General features: G+C 42.6%; 1 protein-coding gene and 1 long non-coding RNA gene across 3 annotated transcripts in view; one reads left to right on the forward strand and one right to left on the reverse strand.

Annotated features, from left to right (window-relative positions):
* LOC101081641 (synaptojanin 2 binding protein) overlaps positions 1 to 23307 on the reverse strand; it is a 64155-nt gene that overhangs the window by 37758 nt on the left and 3090 nt on the right. The window lies entirely within an intron of this gene.
* LOC102901257 lies at positions 4 to 10372 on the forward strand. 2 transcript variants are annotated; one of them, XR_440582.3, is made up of 3 exons: positions 4 to 51; positions 310 to 380; positions 10093 to 10372. It is a non-coding gene; the product is annotated as an uncharacterized LOC102901257 (long non-coding RNA). The 2 variants fall into 2 exon arrangements; XR_002158768.3 differs by having other exon boundaries at positions 15 to 108.

The raw sequence follows: 23307 nt of genomic DNA on the forward strand, positions 1-23307 counted from the left end.
CCGGCGGCCGGCGCGCGGGTCTCTCTCCCCGTCCCCGCGGCGAACCGCTCGGTGAGCGACGGCCCGGTTACCATTCCACTTTACCGTGGGGGGGTGGGGGCCGTAAAGGTAGGAGACATGAATACATCGATTTTGTGAAGAAGTTAAATGTAAAATCCTCACCCCTCAGAAAATCGTTACAAATGGGGGGGGGGGGGGGGCGGAAGTTCTCTTATTCAGTATTCAGGATTCCAGACTGGGACGGGCGTATCAAGCAATCCGCTAATATGATTTCAGAGAATGAAATCTCACAACCTTTTATATATCCAGGCAAATACAGTCCATTACATACATGCTCTCTGGCAAGAGGACTTAACACAGTTTGCTGTATACATTCTTTGGTAAGTCACCCCTGTAAGTGATCATCTGTGATAGTTAATTGTCATTCACAGGAAAAATAAAACTCTGACAGGCAGGTGCTTAAACCTGGAGCGAGGCCCCTAGCCTAACTGCTATGGGGGAGAGGGGGCACGATTTTCCTCGATATTTACATTTCAAAGAGAGTTGTACCTGACAAGAGGCTTTTTGGCTTTTACAAAATTTTATATACATATAAAAGAGAGAAGGAAAGATTTATAATTACAAGCTTGCTCAAAAAGAATCTAAGGGCACCTGGGTGGCTCAGTCGTTTAAGCATCCAACTCTTGGTTTTGGCTCAGGTCATGATCTCGTGGTTTGTGAGTTCAAGCCCTGCATCCAGCTCTGTGCTGACCGTGCAGAGCCTGCTTGGGATTCTCTCTCTCCCTTTCTCTCTGCCCCTCCCCCGCTCATTCTGTCTCTCCAAAATAAATAAATAAACTTTAAAAATTAAAAAAAAAATCTAAAAAAAGGGAGAGAAGGTAAAGGTTTCTTCTTTTTGGTAACAGGGAAAATTCAAGTTTTTATTTGGTTGTTTGTTTAATTCCTACAGTAAGACTAGTGGATGGACTTACTGTGACTTCAGCCCAGTCTTCCTGACTTTTGAAGTACACTTCCAAAACATGGCTCTAAGGAACCCTCACAGATCAAAAACATAAAAGCCTTAAAGGGCAGGAAGAGGACCTAAATGTGGGAAACAACCTGGAATTAGTCCACAGGGATTTGTGGGGACCTTGGAGGGTTGAAAAGCACAGTTCCAATTAAGGCATTTGAGTTCACATTAAATAATCACACCGGAACCTACTGTGTTTACGAAACAAAACAAGAAAGAAGCAGATTCAGCAGACAAGCCTCTTATTTGCTAATCCTTTGAGAAGTTAATATGGAATAATAGAAAGAACACAGGAGATGATGGAAGACCTGGCCTCAAGTTTCAGTTCCATCTTCTTTTTTTTTTTTTTACTTTTTTTTTTTAACGTTTTTATTTATTTTTGAGACAGAGGGAGACAGAGCATGAATGGGGGAGGGGCAGAGAGAGAAGGAGACACAGAATCGGAAGCAGGCTCCAGGCTCCGAGCCATCAGCCCAGAGCCCGACGCGGGGCTCGAACCCACGGACCGTGAGACCGTGACCTGAGCTGAAGTCGGACGCTTAACCGACTGAGCCACCCAGGCGCCCCCAGTTCCATCTTCTTAAGAGTTGTCTGGCTTTAAGCAAGTAACCTAACATTTCCTAACTATGATTCTCCATCCAAAAAAAGGCATGGTAATAGATCTTTAAAATGTTGTGGAAAGGATTAAATGAGATGAAACTTTAAATATCACTTCTCACCTTCAAACTCAGATTCATTCCACCCTCACTTCCAAGCCTCCTTAACATGTTGATTGATTGAATGAATAAAATGATCATAATAAAAAGCAGAATATAATAAGTGAAAAAAGTATAAGTGAGATTGAAATATCAAGAGAGAAGAGAGAAAATAGAAATGGGAAAAGAAAATCACCAGTGGAGAAATATGCAACAAATGAACAAACAAAAGAGAAATAGACTGGTAGATAAAGGGGGAAAAAAAAAACTATGGATTACTCAAGTGGGGAGGGATTGGAGGGTGAGCAAAATAGGTGAAGGGGATAAAGAGGTACAAAATTCCAGTTATAAAATAAGTCTTGGGGATATAATGTACAGTAAAGGGAAGATAGCCAAAATTCTAGTAACTTTGTATAGTGACAGATGGTTAACTAGATTTATGGGAATCATTTCATAATGTAAATAAATAAAGATGTACTATGATGTACACCTGAAACTAAAAGGATATTGTATGTCAGTCATGCTTTACTTAAAAACTAATTAGTTAATTTGGAAGAAAAAAAACAAAGCTTCAAAGCTTCTTCTAGACTACGGAAGGGGAGATCACTACCCTGTACCTGGAAGATTGCCCTTCTCACATGAGCACACAACTTCAAAAGGAACACATAGGGCACTAAAAGAAAACAGGTCACCAAATAAATTTACGAAATGCTGGTAATAAGTGGGAGTGACAGATTAGGCATGTAAATTGCCTTTATACCTTAATGTAAATATAGTTCTCTTAAAGTTTATTTTGAGAGAGAGCAAGAATCCCAAGCAGGTTCTGCACTGTCAGTGCAGAGACGGATGAGGGGCTTGAACCCACGAAATCATGAGATCATGACCAAGAGTTGGATGCTTAACTGACTGAGCCACCCAGGCACCCCATGTGTCTCTCACTTTAAATCAAAAGCTAGGAAATTAAGCTTAGCAAGGAAGGCATGTGGAAAGCTGAGACAGGCCAAAAGCTAGATCTGTTGTGCCCGTTATCCAAGTTGTGAATTCAAAGAAAAAGTTCTTGAAGGAAATGAAAAAGTGGTGTGAATGTAAGAAAGTGATACAGCCTTATTGCTAATATGGAGAAAGGTTAGTGGTCTGGATAGAAGATCAAACCAGCCACAACATTATCTTAAGCCAAAGCCTAATCCAGACCAAGGCCCTAACTCTCCAATTCTATGAAGGCTGAGAGAGGTGAAGAAGTTTCAGAAAAGCTTGAAGCTAGCAGAAGTGGGTTCATGAGGTTTAAGGAAAGAAGCCATCTCCATAATAAAAGTGCAAGGTGAAGCAGCAAGTTCTGTTGTAGAAGTTGCAAGTTTTCCAGAAGACCTAACTAAGATAATTAATGAAGGTGGCTACACTAAACAATAGATTTTCAATGTGGATGAAACATCTATTGGAAGAAGATGTCATCTGGGACTTTTATAGCTAGAGAGAAGTCAGTGCCTGGCTACAAAGCTTCAAAGGCCAGCCTGACTTTCTTGTTAGAGGCTAATGCAGCTGGTGACTTTCAGTTGAAGCCAGTGCTCACTGACCTTTTCAAAAGTCCTAGGGCCTTTAAGAATTAGGCTAAATCTACTCTGCCTGTACTTTATAAATAAAACAAAGCCTGGATGATGGCACGTCTGTTTACAACATGGTTTACTGAATATTTTAAGCCTACTGTTGGGAGCAACTGCTCAAGAAAAAGGATTCCTATCAAAATAGTACAGCTCATTGATAATATACCCAAGTGCTCTGATGAAGATGTACAGTGAGATTAATGTTGGTTTCATGCCTGCTAACACAAGGTACAGCACATGGGTCAAGAAGTAATTTCAACTTTCAAGTCTTATTATTTAAGAAATAGATTTCATAAGGCTATAGTTGCCCAGATAGGAATTCCTCTGATGGATCTGGGCAAAATAAATTTAAGAACTTTCAGAAAAGATTCACCATTCTAGATGGCAGTGAGAACATTTGCAATTCATGGGAAGAGGTCAAAATATCATTAACCAGATGTTGGAAGTTAATTCCAACCTTCATGGATGACTTCGAGGGGTTCGAGACTTCAGTGGAAGAAGTAACTGCAGATGTGGTAGAAATAGCAAGAGACCTAGAATTAGAAGTGGAGCCTGAAGATAGGACTGAATTGCTGCGATCTCAGCATAAAACTTTAACTGAGGAGGAATTGCTTCTTATGACTGAGCAAAGAAAGTGGTTTCTGGAGATGGCATCTACTCCTGGTGAAGATGCTGTGAAGATTGTTGAAATTACAGCAAAGTATTTAGAATCTTATTACATAAACTTAGTTGATCAGCAGGATTTGAGAGGATGACTCCACTTTAGAAAGAAGTTCTGTGGTCTCTACAGTGATTCTACTGTGCTATCAAATGACTACAGGAAATTGTTTGTTAAAGGAAGAGCTCATTGATGCAGCAAACTTCATTGTTGTCTTCCCTGTTTGAGGAAAGCATCCTAAGACCTTGTTTGGAAAATAAGAACTATTGAAAAATGCACTAGCCAACCAATCTGCCTCTATAGACTGTTTCCAGCCTGCTGTTCTACTCTAGTGTAGACCCCGATCTCGAGCTGCAGCCTCCAACTAGCTTTCCAACTTCCCGCCCAGCCATCCTTGCTTACTGCAGACTGTTGCGAGCCAGTTCTTTCATCTATCATATTGCTACTATTTCTCCTGACTAATGGGGATTTTGTACAAGTCACTGGTTTTTGTACACTGCCTCCTTAGTTTGTCTAAAGTCTGAAATCAAGGAGAGATTCTCATCAGCAACCAAGAACCTCTCCCTTTAGTTCTGAGCAGGTTTTTCCTCCAATTGCAACCCAAAGTTTTACATGTCTTCCTGTCCCTATTGTTTATTTATATTTGTGCCACTAAATGTTTAAATGTTGTACAGACAGAATTTACCACCCGATAGATTCTCTAATTTTTTAATACATTCTATATATAGCCTAAGAGCTATTTGTTTACTTTTTACATTTCAAAAATCTTGACATAAAACCAGCATATATTTAGGCTCAATATTAATAGTGAAATTGAAATATGCATAATAAAACATGAAAACTATAAGATAAATTCATTGTTGTCTTGTTTTAAGAAATTGCCACAGCCACCCCAACCTCTAGCAGCCACCTCCCTGATCAGTCAGCAGCCATCAACATCAAGGCAAGACCCTCTGCCAGCAAAAAAGATTAGAACTCACTGAAACCTCAGATGATCGTTAGTACTTTTTAGCAATAAAGTGCTTTTTTTTTCTTGGTAATAAAGTATTTTTAAGTTAAGGTATGTACATTGTTTTCTTTTAGACATAATGCTATTGCACATTAAGACTACACTGTAATGTAAATATAACTTAAGTGCACTGGGAAACAAAAAAAATTATTTTTGCAATAATTAATTTTTTTCAATATTCACTTTATTGCAGTGGTCTGAAACCAAGCCCGTAGCATCTCTAAAGGTGTGCTACCCAGGGCTCACAGGTAGCTAATGGTGGTTCTTCAGGTGGGATAGCATTGCTGGTAATGAAATCACCAAGACAAGGTGGAGGTTGGAGCCAGAGCTGTGTTTTGCTGCTAGAGAAATGCTGACAGAGATTACAAACAGGAAAGAAGTCTCTTTTCCCAGATTGCAAACTCTTGCCAATGTTTCCAAGTTGGCAAAACCTAGCCAGAAGGTAGCTGTCAAGGGAATATGGGAAATGTAGTTTGTAGAGAGTCCCAGCATCAGCATTAAAGAGTACTAGAGAAGGGTAGACCTGCTGCTGTGATACAAATGAATAAGTAGCAAAACACACACACACACACACACACACACACACACACCCAAACACACTTTTTTAAAAAAAGTGTCACATTACAAATAGGTGAACTGGGGCGCCTGGGTGGCTCAGTCGGTTGAGCATCCGACTTCAGCTCAGGTCATGATCTCACCACTTGTGGGTTACAGCCCCACGTCGGGCTCTGTGCTGACAGCTCAGAGCCTGGAGCCTGCTTCCAATTCTGTGTCCCACTCTCTCTCTGCCCCTCCCTCGCTCATGCTCTGTCTCTCTCTCTCTCAAGAATAAATAAAACATTAAAAATTAATTAATTAATTAATTAGGTGAACCAAATAATATTAGCACACCTCTTTCTCTATGGATTCTTTCTAGTGGAAAAAACAAAATGATCACTAGGTATATCACAAATTGGTACCAATTTTATTAATTTGGGAAGTACCCCAACCCCCCAATATTAGTGCTTCTCATGAAACTGTGTCAGAAAATACAGCTTATATATGAGGCTAGTGTGCAATATACACTTTAGTAGCCTGCAGGTTTTCCTGAAGAGGTATGGCTAATGCTGTTGCTGCATCAATGGGGACTTCCACCTGCCTCTGGGAGGATGCACAGAGAGGGTTAGAGAACAGCTAGGGAGCCTTGGCATACAATGAATTGGCCTATAAAGTTGATTCTAAGAGGGTCAAACCCTGACCCATCAGATAAACTGTTACGTTCATTAAGCAGGTGGTTGTGGGGTTGATTTGTTTAACGGTGTAATTAGGCTGTCTGATTCACATACTATCCATAGTATAGTATAGTTCATATTGCAGATGTTTCATAAGATTTTAATTTCTACTTATAGGTATTTTGGTTATTTAAAATTTTATTCCTACAACAAGCAATTCTAAGTGAAAATTTAGAATCAGTGTGAGTGTCAGGAGAATAAAATTCTAGAAGGGGATCTTCTGGGTCAGAGGGTAGGTATATACTAATTTGTGGAAAATATTACCAAATTTTACTTCAAAGATCTTGTGCAGTTATCCCTCTATGAACATTATATGAGGATGCTGTTTTCCATACTGGAATTATCATCACATCTCAGATCCTTGCCAAAATGCTAAGTGGAAAATAATATTTTAATTTGAAATTTTCACTTATGAATGCTGTTGAGATTATTTTAAACGTTTTTATGGCTCTTTATTTTTTATCCTTTTTTGTTTCTCTGAAAAATCTTGCCCTTTGTCCATTTTTCTGTTGGAATGTTTTTCTTTTTTCATATAGGAAATCTCGGTCTTACAGAGAAGTTACAAGAAGATGACATAGAACTCCCAGATACCTTTTACCCATTTCTCCAGTTTCTTATAATTGACCTCTCTTCACTTTATTCTCTCTCTTGCTCACTCTCGTGCATGTGCTTTCTTAGTATGTGAATATATATATACACAAATATACATATGTACACATACATGTACATATTCATGTACATACATATGTATCCTAGACATAGAAAGAAAGAAGATAGTGGGAGAAAAGAAAGGAAAGCAAGGAAAAAGACAGATGGATAGGGACATATATACATGAAAAGGCATTCTAGTATATAAGTTACAATATAGTTATCAAAATCAAGATTTTTAATATTGATACAATACTATTATCTATTTTGTAGATGTTCATCAACTGTTCCATAAATGCCCTTTACATCTTTTTTTTTTCCCCTGCCCAAAGTCCAAGGATCACACACTCCATTCAGTTGGCATGTCTCTTTAATCTCCTTTAACCTGGAATAGTTCCTTAGTCTTTCATTGTCTGTCATGACGAGAATACAGAACAATCATTTTGTAGAGAGCCCATCGATTGTTGTTTAGGTACTGCTTTATTTTTAGAAGCAGTACCACAAAAGTAATGTTATGTCCATCTCAGTCCACGTTATCAGTAGGCACAAGATGTTGGTCCCATTATTGGTTAACTTTGAACACTTAATTACAGTGTTGTCCACTAGATGGCTCCACTGAAAAGTGACTATATTTCCTTTTACAATGAATAGGAAGTTTATGGAGAATTACTTTAAGTAATTATTCTTTTTTTCATCAAATTTTCACCCAGTTATTTTAGCATTCAATGATTACCCTCCATTGAAGCAGTTGTTAACTGGGAAGATTGTCAAATGATGACTTTTTTATCCATAATTCCACCTACATCTATTATTTGGCATTCTACTATAAGAAACAACTTTCCCCTTTCCCTTATTTCATTTATTTATTATCATCAGCATGGACTCATGAATTTCTGTATAATTGAATGGCTTATAATCCATTACTCTTATTTATTTTAAAACTAAATTGTCTTAGATTTGACCCATGGGAGCACCTTTAAACTGGCATCTTTGTCCTTTCAACATATCTCCATCATTCTTTGAGCATTTCATTACTTTTTGGCACACAGTGTTTTAGGCTCATCTTGTATTTCACCTGCTCCAGTCCTGGAATTATCATTTTCTCAAAGGATCTCTGTTTCCTTTGAGCATACAATGGTATTTATAAAACAAGATCTGGGGACTAAGTCTGCTCATTATTACTGGGGCATACTTGCTTCTAGTCCCTCTCAGAAGACTGAATTAGATAATACATTTGTCTCTATTGAAATTACTATATCCTTATCTATTGGGAGACAATTCTCCATGTATCTCTTATATTTGTATACATCTTACATGCAGATGACAGATATTATTCCAGATTATCTTTTCAAAGATCTTTGTATAGTGGACCAGTTTGGAAGGTAAAAGGTCATTCTTCAGGAGCGCCTGGGTGACTCAGTCGTTTGATCATCCGACTCTTGATTTCGGCCTCGGTCATAATCCCAGGGTCGTGAGATCGAGCCCTATGTCGTCCTCCATGCTGAGCGTGGAGCCTGCTGAAGAATCTGTCTTTCCCTCTGCCACTCTCCCTCAATCTGTCTAAAATAAAATTTTTTAAAAAATGTCACCCTTCAGCGCAGAAGGCAGGTTTGCTTACTGCCTATTATAATAAAGATAATGTCTCCCTCCAGAGCAGAAATCGGGCAGATTTGCACGCAGCCTATCATAAAAGACGTTTCCTAAAGCTCAGAGTTCCTTAGCTCTAATGTAAAATCATTATATGTGCAGTATCCTCAGGAGCCCTCTGCATTGCCCCCATGAGACTTTGGAATAAGTTAAACTGACAAGAGCATGAAATTCCTGCTCCTTGCTGTGCCATGAGAAAGAAAGTCCTTTGTCTCTGAACCGGGCATCTCATTATCTTCTGCTACCATCCATGATATTTGTAGAGGCCGCTTTTAGGCAACAAGCTTGAGCAATAGAAACCTGAGTAGGGTAAAAGGGCCCATGGTGACCACCAAGCAGAATGCAAACAGGCTCACTAAGTGGTCCACCTCGAAGTAGCCATAGACTCTAACTGACCAACCAGGCACAGTTCCTAAGGTTACCAAAAGGAAAATTCCATACGTTCCCATACCTCCTCACTCTGCCCTATAATTGAGGTCCTTCACCATCACTTCTCACAGACCGTCTCTCCTTTGCTATCCTGCCTGCTGCTCCCTTGTGGTATATTCAGTAAACTTCTGTCTCTTGTCCTGCCTTGGGTGAATTCTTTCACCACCCATGCTGCTGGACCCTACCCAATTGGGACACCCCATATTCAGTGGCCCCCAATCTGATCAGAGTGCCCCACAAAACTGTGGCAGGCTAACTTGTTACCTTGAAGATAGGGTAAAATCTTTTTTTTTTTTTTAATTTTTTTTTTCAACGTTTATTTAATTTTGGGACAGAGAGAGACAGAGCATGAACGGGGGAGGGGCAGAGAGAGAGGGAGACACAGAATCGGAAACAGGCTCCAGGCTCTGAGCCATCAGCCCAGAGCCCGACGCGGGGCTCGAACTCCGGACCGCGAGATCGTGACCTGGCTGAAGTCGGACGCTTAACCGACTGCGCCACCCAGGCGCCCCTAAAATCTTAGACCTATCACATTTCTTGACAGTTTTTGGTGACTAAGATGGGACGCTAACAGAAACATGCTTTTCTGGAACAACAAGAACAAAGTCCTCCACAGGCCAGAGTAGAGGATTAAAGAGGACTCCCCAGGATCCACTAGCGAATGCTCTTGATCAAGTGGTGGACAGGAAGGGACTAAGGTTTCCTCTCTGCCCTATCTTCAATAGATGCTTAGAGGCTGAGCAGCGAGTTAGGATTAAAACAAGTCAATCAAATGCTCCTTTGATTGTTGTTCATTCTCCTCCAAAGTGGGATGGGAAAGGGTTGTCATTATGACAATAGAGGCAGAAATCCCTGCAGCCCTAGCCAAAATGCAACGTGGCTGTAGCTGCTGAGTCAAAGCCTCCTCAAAGCAGTAACAAATCATGTCCACAATAAAGAGGTAGAAATTGAGTGGACCAAAAACATTAGAAGCTAATTTAATTGAGCCTTAAGTAGAGTGGGTCAGGGTTTAGTGCAGGCGCCTCTATCCTCTGTTATACCCTTGAAAGAGGATTTCAACTACCTCCATTTTGACCTCAAACTTTCTAATTGATCAAGTTCTTCTTTCTGGCTTATCTCTTAACTCAGGCAAAAGACCCTGTGAGCCAAGCATCCCCTGAAGGGAACTGATACTACCCCTTCAAGCAGTAAGGGCTGCACTGAACCAGCAAGACCCCACCCATGACAATGAAGACCTGACCTTTACTGCCCACCTGCAAGTACCTACTTACCTTTGTCCCACATTTTCCTGGTATAAACCTAGAAGTATTTTTGGCACTTTGGAGAAAGTCTTTGAGATGTTAGTCTGCTGTCTTTGTCTTCCAGTGTTGGGCTCACTGAAATAAATTCCTTTCTTATTTCATCTCCACTCATCTCTCTGCATTTTTAAAATAAGTATTTATTTTGAAAGAGAGCGTGAGAGAGCGTGTGCTCATGGGAGCAGAAGAGGGGCAGAGAGCAACAGGGAGAGAAAGAATCCCAAGCAGGGTCCATGCTGTCAGTGTGGAGCCCAACTTGGGACTCAATCTCATGAACCATGAAATCATGGCCTGAGTCGAAATCAAGAGTCTGAGGCTTAACTATCTGAGCCGCCCAGGTGCCGCATCTCTCTGCATTTGGGTTTTGTCAGTGGTTAGTGGCTGAACCTGGTCTGTTTGGGACCCCCTGAAACCAGGTGTTCTTGCACCCCTGCAATCTCTGATGTGGTCTGAAGTGGGGTTCAGGAGCAAATGGCCAAGAAACAATTCTTGAGACGTTTTTGGTGCAAAAGGGGTGTTTTTATTATAGCATGGGGACAGGACCTGTGGGCAGAAAGAGCTGTACTGGGGTTGTGAGGAGAGACTGATTATATAAGATTTTCTATCCTATGGGGGGAGGGTGATGTTAGAGCTCCAGGAAATTGAATCTATAGGGTTCTGGAAATTGCTTTTTTCTTGTAAATCATTAAGACAGTTGCAAACTGATGGAGACTCAGGCCCTGAATAACTGTGATCTCTGTCAATTAACCATTTGCTTTTCCCTCTCCTTTTTTGTTGGGCATCCAGGAGTGCCTGAAGAATGTGACACATATCTCACCTGGGGCGTGGTTGTGGGGTGTTAGCTTGTGCTGTGTCTTCAGCTTCACCCCGGCTAGCACTTCTATTGATTCTTCCCTATTGCCAAGGGCCTGTGTGTTTTAGTCTGCTACTTAGAATACAACAGACTGGCACATTAATGCCACCCCTTTGGGGCCATGAACTCTGGAAACAAATTGTAGACACTGAACCATCTGGGTCACTCATGTAGTTGTTCCCGGTAAAGACCTATTCTCTGATGAGATCAGCAGGAAGCAAACTGGTGATTAAGCTTTGTATTACCTATCATACCACATATGGCAGAACATCTACCATCATATCCTGGGCAGGAATTACAAGCATAGAACACATCAATTTCTACTATACCTGGCAGAAAATAAAAGACTCTATGTTTCTGATGCAGAGGCTACCATTGTCTGCTAGGCTTGTGATTCTGGTCAAAAGCTTATGTTTGTTTCAAGGTAAGAGAGCCCAAGTTGCATGCGTGCTACCTCTGCCTGCTCCTGGCAGACTGACTACATCAGGACTTTGATCCCTTCCTGGGGCTACCAGTGGTGCCTTGCCACTGTTGACACTTTTTGAAGTTACAGTACTCCTGTTTCAATCAGATCAGCTGACCTCGGCCACCCATTTGTGGCCTTTGAAACTACTGTGGGTCATATTTTCAGCTTTCTGAACCATCTGCAGCCTGACAATGGGACACATTGTAGTGTAAATGCATGACATTAAGCTTTTGATTGCCGAGGCACCCATTTCAAAGATATCCGTCTCAAACAAACATATTGTTAGCTACACAAATAGATAAACAGCTACGCCACTCCACCCATGAAGCTCCTCTTTTGCAAAGCTCTGGGTAATCTAGATAACTAACCACTTGAATGACAGTGCTTTTCCTTTCCCGCACTTTAATTCCTACTCTTTTAAACATTTTTTAAAAATTTGGGGCACCTGGGTAGCCTGTCAGTTAAGTGTCCAACTTTGGCTGTGGTCATGATCTCATGGTTCGTGGCTTTGAGCCCTGCATCCGGCTCTGTGCTGACAACTCAGAGCCTGGAGCCTGCTTTGGATTCTGTGTCTCCCTCTCTCTCTCTGCCCCTCCCACTCATGCTCTGTCTCTCTCTCAAAAATAAACACTAAATATCTTTAATTAAAAAAAAAATTTAAGTTTATTTATTTATTTTGAGAGAGAGAAAGAGCCAGGAAAGGGCAGAGAGAGAGAGGAAGAGAGAATTCCAAGCAGTCCCTGCACTGTCGCACAGAGCCTGACTCGAGCCTGGAACTCACAAACTGTGAAATCATGACCTGAGCTGAAACCAAGAGTCAGAGGCTTAACTGACTGAGCCACCCAGGCGCGTGCACCCCCCACCTCCCACCTCTTTTGTTTTAAATTTACCAATAAAGAGTAAACCAGTGAGGCCCTCCACCCCAATAAAGACAGAACCCCAGATCCATACACTCTCCCCGCACCCTAACCTGGCTATGTGCTCCCAGGTATCCTGTGTATGCATGCAGGACTTGTGAGTAATAAACCTCGCTTTTTGAAAGTTCCCTGATGGTTGTCCCTGAGGTGTGTCAGGCATTCATAATAAGAACCACAAGGGGCAGTCCGGCCACAACATTGGCTCCAGTGGGGGAAATGTCCTTGGAGAGTCACAAGGAGTAGTACAAGCCCAGGTGAATGCCCCCAGGCATTCTTAGCCAATAGCATCACTACAGGTAGGCTGAGACCTACACAAAGCACACATTTTATGCCTAAAGCCACTCATAGTGAACTGACAGTAGAGTTATTCAACAAACCATCAACATTCCCAGACATGAGGTATTATTTGAGTGTTGGAATAGCCTCCAAGAACTTGACTTGGAGCGTAAAAGAAGATTTACACTTCTGCCTCTCTCACCTACTGTTGGTTCACACACATTATAAGATGATTTAATCACTTAATGAAGCTATCTCTAGAAAGGGATCATTGCCTCTTTATTAGAGTAGGCAGTTAGGCTTTCACAGGATGCCTGGAGGCCAGCAAAGGGGGAGTTCTGGCCCCCTATCAGGAGAGTCGGAGGACTGTGCAGGCAGCACTCTAAAAACAAAACCACCAGAAGTTGGACCAAACCAGGCAGGTCCAAGACAAAGGAGGCCACAAACCCTGACCAAGTAAGGGAGAAAAGGCACAAACCTCGCTTCCAAGGAAAAAAATCCCTTTCCCAAGTAATAAATATTCTACCCCCTAGTTGACAACTGTCAAGAAAAGATAGAAAACCACCAGGGGTGTGTAGCTCTCTCTTGAGCGTACCTGTCTCACATCTCCAGAGTGTACTCCCACTTTAATAAACCCTTCACTTGCGTCATCCAACTGTTTTGTCTAGTCTGTCCTTGAATTCTTTCTTGCCAAGAGACCAAGAGCCTCTGGCGATATCCCGGGGACTAGCTGGGCGGAGACCTCAGGGGCCAGGGGTCTCCTCACACTGCCCAGCAACATCTTAACCACTTCTTCCTAGATTATGATAAGGATACAAGGGATGGGTGTTTATATAGCACTATTTGTAAAATTCTGCACTCTGCTGTGACCATTCCTAGGCATGATTCATCTTTCATTTCCCTGGTATATCACCCTGGCAGTGCTTCCTCTCAGTGCAGCCCGACTAGAAGGAGGCTTAGAGAATTTAAACCTAATTCTTTTCTAATATTATAAAAGTGCCCTAGTACCACTTCTACCGGCCCCTTCCAGAGAGAAGGTCCGGGTCTCAGTAGGAGATTTTACAAAGATTTTAGGGGCACCTGGATGGCTCAGGCAGTAGAGCATGCTCCTTTTGATCTCAGGGTCCCGAGTTTAAGGCCCCTGTGAGGCACAGAGCCTACCTGGTTAAAAAAAAATTTTTTTTTAATTGGGGAATTTTTTGTTATCTACAGGGGCGACAAAAACCAATTTTGTCGTAGCAGAAAGAGAACAACAACCCTGGAACTATAGGAGGGAATACCTGTGTCCCAGGGAGGTAAGGAGGAAAGAGGGATATTAATGATCTTTATCTTTCAGAACTTCCATTTGAACCTTCCTCATGAAGGACATTGCCCTAACGCAGCTCTCCCAAACTCTTGCAGGAATCTAAAATTTAACTACCTACTGAGTCTGCCATCCCATAGCAGGCAGCTCTGGCCATGATTTGACTACCTTATCTAACCTTATGGAGAAGTCCATTGGAAAAAACAGGAGTGGCCCCAGTTCCTGCACCATGCAAAACACCAGACAACACCTTCAGATGCCTCCTTCATCCCCAAGCAATAGCTTTCACTCAGTCCCGAAGGTGGGCAGATACCACCCCGACGGGTGAAGTAGACATGACAAATCAGAGAACTGTATTCAGTCCCTGAAACACAAGGACAGTTTTCCAGTTTGAACGGAACTGGGAAACATAAGGCTTACCGGCCACTAGAAAATCATACTGGAGGTACTGTAAACCTAATGCTCTCAGATTTAAATGCCGTTATGAAAGGACCTCAAAATGTTAAACAACATTTTTTTAGGCATTAGGTGTACCTTTGTGGTATAATTTTTGTGTATAACAGGAATTAACTGGCCTCCCTTCCCAAAACGCTTTCATCTTAGGAATGATCATAGGGGTCTCCGTGTGTTTAAGGAAACATGACCAGTAGACCATGTAGCCCTCAAATGACTGCAGAGTTCTCTCCAAAATGAGGATACTCTCATTCATTTGGGGAAGACTGCCAGACAGATAATCGACTTATCATTTCTGCACATGGTAATGGCAGCTTCCTTACAATGCTGAGAAACTTATTCCAGGTTTTAGCTAGTATGATCAATGACACCACCTAAGCATCAGAAGACAAGAAAATCCACCAGCTAGTTATGTTTCCGGGGAGGGCCCAGAAGGCATCTCTTCACTGAATAGGTAAAGAATGACTAATGAAAGGCGATACTGGCACGTCTGAGCAGCTCAGTAGCGGCTATCTTCTGGTAGACCTGGGCTGATGCTGCCATGGACCTGGACTCCTAGTCTCATTGAACGAGACAGGATTCCAGAGAGGCAGGGGCCACAAGGAAGCATTTAACCATCAAAGGCAGAGCATTTGTAATTAATGTAACATTAATCAAATTGGAATGTCAAACCAGTAAACGTTCAGACACAGGGGTCTATGATGATGTCTCACAGAACATGATATTCCTATGAGAAAAATAGATGGGCATCAATCAGGGCATAGCGTGATTTATGCAAGCAAAAATCTCTAAAGAACGATGTTAGTAGCCACAATGGAAAATGATGAGCTTTCACCCAGTTGCCAGACCTGGACCAGTTCTCAGACCCAGACTGCTTGACTGAAGTGGAAGCAAGTCCTTTCAAAGAAAGACTAGACTCTGGAGGCAATAGTGCATGTATTTATAGAACTCATGCCCTCACTCCTTCCTCAGATGATACTCAGATCTTGGAGAAAGGGAAGTGTTCACATCTTAGCAGCGTTGTCAGCTACAGGGTGTGAGCTGCCATTAATAACAAGAGACACAAATGTTATGGTGATTGTCCCTGAGTGTGGGGGCATGTGGAGGCAAGGTAACAGATAGCTGGCACAGGTTTTTCTCATAACCTATGCCGTGTCTGTTGTCATTCTCCTGGCCCTTCATGAAAAATTGACAGATGTACTTAGCAGCCGGCAGAATGCTTTCACTGGTTCCATGATAGAGGGAGTAAGGGTCACTATAGCAACAAAAGCCAAGAGAAAGCCCCTCGGACAGCCTCCTCTACCAGCATAGGAGCAATATGCAGCTAAGACAGTAGCAGAGATCATGTTTACCTAAAAGACTTAAGAATGGTGGGCCACATTTATTCCCATTCAAGATTCCTGTGTGGCCCCTAAAATAACCTCCCTGGTTGTGGCAGTTGCTTATTCTGTGACCCCCTCAGGTCACCGTTCAAGGGAGTAGTCCACTACAGGGAGCATGGATGAGCAGCAGTCTCCAGGTATCTTACCTTAGCAGCCATGAGAAATTAACCCCAGGCCCTGTTTCCCCTGGGAAGCCCTAGCCAATGTCTGAGTGTGTTGGCACTGAGCAGGGCCACTGCTGCCCAACACAGGAGGCTGTCAAGGGTCACTCTGGCTCAAGGGCTCCTGGATGAATCTGATTCACACCAACTCTGATGTCTGAGGCTCTTCCACTGTGATTCAGACTTTTTCTCCCCCTTTTCACAGAAGAAGTATTGCGGCCTGAAGTCTCTCTTGGTCCACTCTTACTCCTCCCCCTTTGTCCTTAGAGACGTTTCCTTCAACAAATCTCCTGAAGGTCAAGACATCTGTCTTGACATCTGCTTCTCCAAAGACAGTGGTGCTGTGATCTGACAAAACAGCTGGATGGGCTTGGGGACATGCTCAATCAACACTCTAACACTCTTGGCAAGGAGGACTCTGTCCTAAGAGGAATGTGAAGAAACAAAGATAATCCCTAGACTGCCCTACGTGGCAGGTAGCCCAATACTGAGGAATTTACCAACGGTGGCCCAGGCAAAGGTCCTGATGGAGGGCAACCCTCCCTCATGTGCAACGATTTAGGCATTTGGACCATACGGAAGCCACAATGTCTACAAGGATGGCAGAGTTGACAGGTTATGACTAAGTTGTGTCGATGAGCTGTAAAAGGTAATGAGAATGAGAGGAACTACCCTAGTTTACTAAACGTTAAAGGCCATGTGTGAATGCCAGAAGGCTTTTTGGGTTGCTTACTGAAGGGCCCTTCTGTGCTGGCGTGGAAGAGAGATCACAGCTGAGGAGCAATCTCAGGATCAGATAGGCTTCCAACAGCAACAGGGACTTTTACATGGTCATCCAGAACAAGTATGTTATGCTGGGGAAACTCAGGAGTTCGAAACATGAGATGGTGACATCTGGGTGGATAGCCCTGAAAATATTGGCTCTGCACAGCCATATGAATGCCCAGAGCTTGTCCCGCCACAAGAGACTGTCCCCACTTCTCTTCCTGGCTGCTGTGCCACACCAAGCATAACCCGGCTGGACAAGCTGCGCTGTGAGAGGAATGAGATTCCACCAAAGCAGCTGCAAGAATCACCCTGGCAAAGAATCACCCTGGCAAGGACACCATCCCAGGGGATGGGGCTCACGCACTTCTACGGGGACCCTCAGAAGCACACAGAAAGCAATTGCCCATCCTGGGCAAAGTGGAAATGCTTAATTTTCCATGGAAGTAGGCAGAACAAGGCTGAGAGAAGCAGGCATGCTACACTGCATATATCATGTGAGGCCAGAGGACCCAGCAGAATGCACTGGGAAAGACACAGAGAGCAGATCAGTGGTTGCCAGAGGATGGGGGAGAGGGGAGAGCAAAATGGGAGAAGGGGCTCAAAGGTGCATTTTCCAGTCATATAATAAGCAAGCCCTGGGGAGGCAGCATACAGTGTGGTGACTATAGTGAATGAGACTGTATCGTATATTTGAAAGTGGCTGAGTAGATCTTAAAAGTTCCCATCACAAGAAAAAACTCTTTTGTAACTATGTATGGTGACAGATGCTAACTGGACTTAACTGTGGTGAGCGAGCGTTTTGCAATATACACAAATATCGAGCTATTACACTGTATGTACACTTGAAACTGATATCATGCCACATGTCAATTACACCTCAGTGAAAGGAAGAAACACGAACTGTGCTGGTGCAAGGAGAAGCATCACCTCTCGGAAGTTCTGTCGTGTCTCTCCTCCACAGTCCAGTTTGATGATAAGACAGATTGGCCCAGATCGGTGTTTGGTAACAACTATGGCGGTAATGAAGTCTCTGTAAGTAGTAGAGGCCAGGTGCCTGCTCTTCACAGGCCAAAGCTAGGGAACCACAATTACCATACAGTTTGTCAAGGTTGGAGAGGCAGCTAAGGGGAGTCACCTGTAGGGACTTTTGAGGTGGTAGGAAGCATGGCATCTCTGGTGGCAAACAGATGAGTGGTCACCAAAGAGAGTGCTGCCTCCCATCTACGATGGGAAGAAGGCAAAATTGGCGGAGCAGGAGGCTGAGAACGGTTGCCCCAGTAAAAAGTCATGATCCTTGTGCAGTTCCTGGAACAAAGATGATTTTCAGAGGCAGTAGCTGTTGATTGAAGAGATTGCGGGGTTCCCAGGAGGAAGGACCTATCAATATCATGACACACGGATAACGTAATGATTCTCCCAGTCCTTCTCCCACAAAGCCTATAGCCCTTTTCCTGACAGTCTGCCTCCTCATGTTATAATAACGATACAAAGCTGAACTCATTATACTAGAATACCTCAGGTTTAGCATAACCCAAGAAAATAATGAGAATAATGGGAATAATGGCACGTATTAAGTGCTTAACATGTTCCAGGCCTTTCTTGGGTGCTTTCTTTTGATCATGACAAAATCCTAGCAAAGTGCATTTCACCTCCCAATGGAATGTGGACCTTGAAACTGTCACAGCCTAAGATTTTGTCCAAGAGCACATATTTTGCAGGTGGTAGATCTGTTGACACTCATGTGCCATGACACAAAACTTCTTATGTTTCCGCTATATCTCCCAACTGTTACTTTAAATGCTATTTGTTTAGGGATGCTTGGGTGGCTCAGTTGGTTGAGAGTCTGGCTCTTGATCTAGGCTCAAGTCTTAATTTCAGGTTCATGAATTCAAGCCCTGTGTTGGCCTCCTTACTGGGTATGAAACCTACTTTAAAAAAAATAGCACCAATAAAACGAACAAATAACAGAAATTCAGGATATAACCAATTGGAAAATGGTCCAATAACAAGTGTATACCAGTGCAAACAGGATTGCTATACGGGCATGTATAAAACATTAGAATCCATGTCTTAATGAAAGTAAGAGCTCCTAATGTCATCTATGGAATTAGTAAGAATATGACCAGACAGGAAATATAAAATAATTTAAACACATAGACCCCTTTGTATTGCCAGGGCATTTTATTCCAAGGTGGCAATCTCAGGATAAGATTGTGTAATTATCAGAGTAATTATTTTTCATTGCTACCAGTAGGTGTCAATATGATTTTCTCTATTTTGTGCATTTCAGTATTATTTACTAACAGAAATATTGGTGCTTCCACAGTTTATTTTTCAGCTCTCATCAAAACTTCTTTTAATTGGATAAGGCCACCAATGATTAATGCAAGCAGAAAAACAAACATACGAATAAACAGTAGAGCTAGTGCCTGGTGTATATTAATAATTATTTTGGGTGTGAGACCTACTTCTCTGTCAGGTGGGGGGCCACTGTCTATACTACCACCCAATCCTCTCTCGTCACACGATGGCGGTTTCCAACCTTTCATACAGTGACAATGTTTCTTGTTGTTGCACACCCCTCTGAAGTTGCATGTCTTGACATCGCAGTCAAAACCCATGTCTTCGTAAAAAGTACAATTCTGTTTCAAACAGTATTTTCCTGGGCCACATGTTGCACCATCCACTACAAGCCCCATTTCTGGCGTATCTGTCCCATGGTGTGTGTCATATCCAAAGCATTTTTCTTCTGTAACACCTGGTATTATTATATGACGAAATGTAGTGTGCTCACCTCCACCAGGAATTTCATGGACATTACTACAGTGCAGCATTCCACAAAGAACATTATCTTCTTCGCATTTAAAAGGTCTTCCTCCTCCTTGTGACACCCTCACTCCACAGTTGCCAAATCGGTCACCCAGTATATTCAAACGTTCATAACACTCTGGTGAAGCATCTTTAATTTGGAAGCCAAAAAGGGATTGACACTGCATGTCACGGTCACTACAGTTTCCTCTCACACAAACAGCTAATGCTGAACATGGGGTTCCATCTTGGGTATGCATGTCATTTGGACAATTATGCGTTTTCCCATCACAGTATTCTGGTAGATCACAAATACCAAGTAGGTCTCTGCAAATCGTTCCAGGTTGAGCAAATGTGCAGTTAACACAGCAGGGTCCTTCACTGCAGTCACTGCCAAGGGAGAGGTAACAATTGGTCTCACAACATTTATTCTCTTTACAATCTTTTAAGGAGCCACAGTCACATTCTTCTGCCTCATTTATGATCTTGTCACCACAACGAGGTGCTACATAAGGAAAATTTTTGTATAGGACATTTGGTATGCTCATACAAGGATCCCACCTAGAAATCCAGTGATGCAGTCTCGCATAAGAACAATTGCTCATTGTATCCATTAAACCAGGCTCAGGAGTCATAACACAGTAGCTTCTTCGAAAACATATGCAGCCAGGTACATCATGGCGGAGCCCCATATTATGACCTAATACATGTGCTGAAATGGTTGCAGCCAAAAATATGTGGTAATTTGCTACATATACAAATAATGATCCCCAGTTGGGGTTGCATGTTCCATCCAGGTGACCATAAAAATGCTGTCCTGAGATTTTATGTCCTGTAAGAAGCAATGAAGTATCATGTTCAATGAATCTGTGAATATTATAAAATTTCCACAACCCAAAGCTCTGTATAGCTTTGAATGCACTACTTTTTTTTGTTACATCTGTAGGATCCCGACCATTCCATATGCACAAAAGACGTACGTAGATGTCTATAAGACCCTGTTTGTAAATCGTATGGAGTACGTTGTTTATCATCACCACACCCTCTATTGCCTGTGTCACATTAGGCCTCATTAAATATAATGAGTGAGAAACCGTGTAGTGAATTTTTAAATATTTCTTATGTGGCCACCACAAATAAACGGGGGCTGCCCTAGGAGCTCCGGAAAGTATTGCCTCTTCAAATGCCTGATTTGTAGATTGTTCTTCAATCTTACACCTTTGAGACTCTGACGGTCTTCCTTCTGACACAAGTAGAGAAATCACATGCTCGAATCTGGAAGAAGCCTCCAATGGTTTTATTTCATAAGTGAAGTCATCCACCTGCAGCATGCCATGCAGACCCCCGTAGCAGGTGTCCAGTGTGCCCATGGACCCAGGAACCCCTTCCAGGTAGCTGTGGTAGTAACAGTCTCGAGGGACAAACGGGTAGTCCTCCTGCATGGCACCTTGATCATTGTCGGTGATAACAGGAAAATGTTTGGGCAGCAAGCTCTTCTTGACTTTCATGTGAACCACATGTCTTTGGCCTCTGAAGTGGATCTTATAGGAAAGTTGGCCTTGTCTCTCAGCTCCACTCACCCTGTGGGACACCTTCCTGGGGATCACAACTTCAGAGGAAGCGAAGCGCCATCCCGGGAGGGCATGGGAGCAGCAGACCGGGGACAAGAGTAGCCAGAGCAGAGGCAGCCAGAGATCACCCGTCAAGTGGGCCTGGGCCCAGGCAGGCCCCATGAGTGAGGGAGCCTGTGACCACAGAAGATGCAGTCAGGTGGGGGGCAGGCAAGGTGATCCCTGAAATAGCAGCTTTCCTGGCAGTGGAGTCCTGAGGAGACCAGAGAGAGACTGGGGGCTGGGCAGAGGCCAGACAGGTGGAGGAGGGAGGGGAAGCTATTACATAATAATGGTGTGCTCATTAAGGAGAGGGGGGTGCTGTGCTCAGTGAGTTGGGTGTCCTAGCACAGGGGACCTAGAGAAGAGGACAAATGGGAGGAATTGGGAACAACAGTGTGTATACCTGGGCTGAAAGGTCCCATGGTCTCTTGGAGAAGTCACAGGGGAAGAATAAGGGCATTTGGTGGAATTTTAAGTGAGCAAAGGACTTTTCTTTCTCAAACCTAAATGACATCAGGGATCAACATGTAATTAAAACAAAGGATGGAGGCTCAGTTAAGTGTCTGACTTCGGCTCAGGCCATGATCTTGCGGTTCGTGAGTTTGAGCCCCACGTCAGGCTCTCTGCTGTCAGCACAGAGCCCACTTTGGATCCTCTGGCCCCCTCTCTTTCTGTCCCTCCCCTGCTGTTCTCTCTCTCTCTCTCTCTCTCTCTCTCTCTCAAAAATAAACATTTTAAAAAATTAAGGAAAAGAGAAAACAAAGGATGGAGAGGAGAGTGGAAGCTTCTTTTAGAATTTTGAGGAGAGAATTAGATTCTCTCATACTTCATAAGAACTGAATGCACTTGGGGTGATTGATGGAAAGAAGGAGTAAATAGAGGCCATAAGTAGAAAAATTAGCGTGTATGATAATAGTTTCTTATAAAGTTAAACTTCTATCCACCCTGTGTCCCAGCGATTCTGGCCCTAGGAAATTCCCCACAAAGACTTGTATGTGAATCTTCAGAGCAGTGTTATTCATGAAATTTATTCCACAAACTGGGAATAAACAACCAGTCCTTAATAGCTGAATGGTTAAAGAAACTGGCATATTCATCCAGTGGAATAATCCCTCATAAGTCAGAACTAACTTTTGATCCATGTAAGAACATGGATTTATCTCACAGGTATGATGATGACAGAAACAATCAGGCCAAAGGAACTGAATACATGATTTAATTTGAATGAATTCTAGAATAGTCTAGAATAGGCTGTAATTTACGGAAATAGAATTTAAATCAGTAGTTTCCTGATGTGGCTGATGTGGCAATGGAGGAACGGAAGGAACTTTCTGGAGTGATAGGAAACTTCTGTATCTTCATTGAGGTGCTCTATGGATTCAATGTTTGTGTCCCTGCAAAATGCATAGGTTGAAATCCTAAGCCCAAAGGCGACGGTATTAGGAGCTGGGGCCTTTGGAACGTCTTTAGGTCATGAAGGTGGAGCCCTCACGAATGGGATCAGTGTCTTTATAACAGAGACCCCGGAGAGCTCTCTCACCCCTTCTGCCATGTGGCTTCACAGCAAGAGGTGCCATCTGTGAAGCAAGAAGCCGTTCTCACCAGACAATAGATGTGTGGTTGACTTGATCTTGGACTTTGTATCTCCACAAGTGTGAGAAATAAAGTTCTCTTGTTTGTTCGTGAGTTTGACACACAGTCTAAGGTATTTTGTTATAGTGGCCCAAACAGGCTAAGGTAGGGTGGTGGTTATAAATCAAAAGTCATCAAGATCCACTTTGAAATCTGTGTATTTTATTGTATGCTAAGTATACCTCAAAAAAAAAAAAAGCATATGTCTTGTATGCTATGTATATTTCATTGTATGCTAAGTATAGAGGTATAACTGATGTACAATATTACATTCGTTTCAGGCATACACCAGAGTGATTTGACAATAAATAAAATAAAATAATTATTACATATTTCTCTTTCCACTTTCAAGGTAATCAAGGGAGAAGAGAGAAGTTACCATGTTATTAGACAAACTTCACAGTCTGTCACTG

The sequence above is a fragment of the Felis catus genome, chromosome B3, assembly GCF_018350175.1.
Source record: "Felis catus isolate Fca126 chromosome B3, F.catus_Fca126_mat1.0, whole genome shotgun sequence".
Lineage (NCBI taxonomy): Eukaryota > Metazoa > Chordata > Mammalia > Carnivora > Felidae > Felis > Felis catus.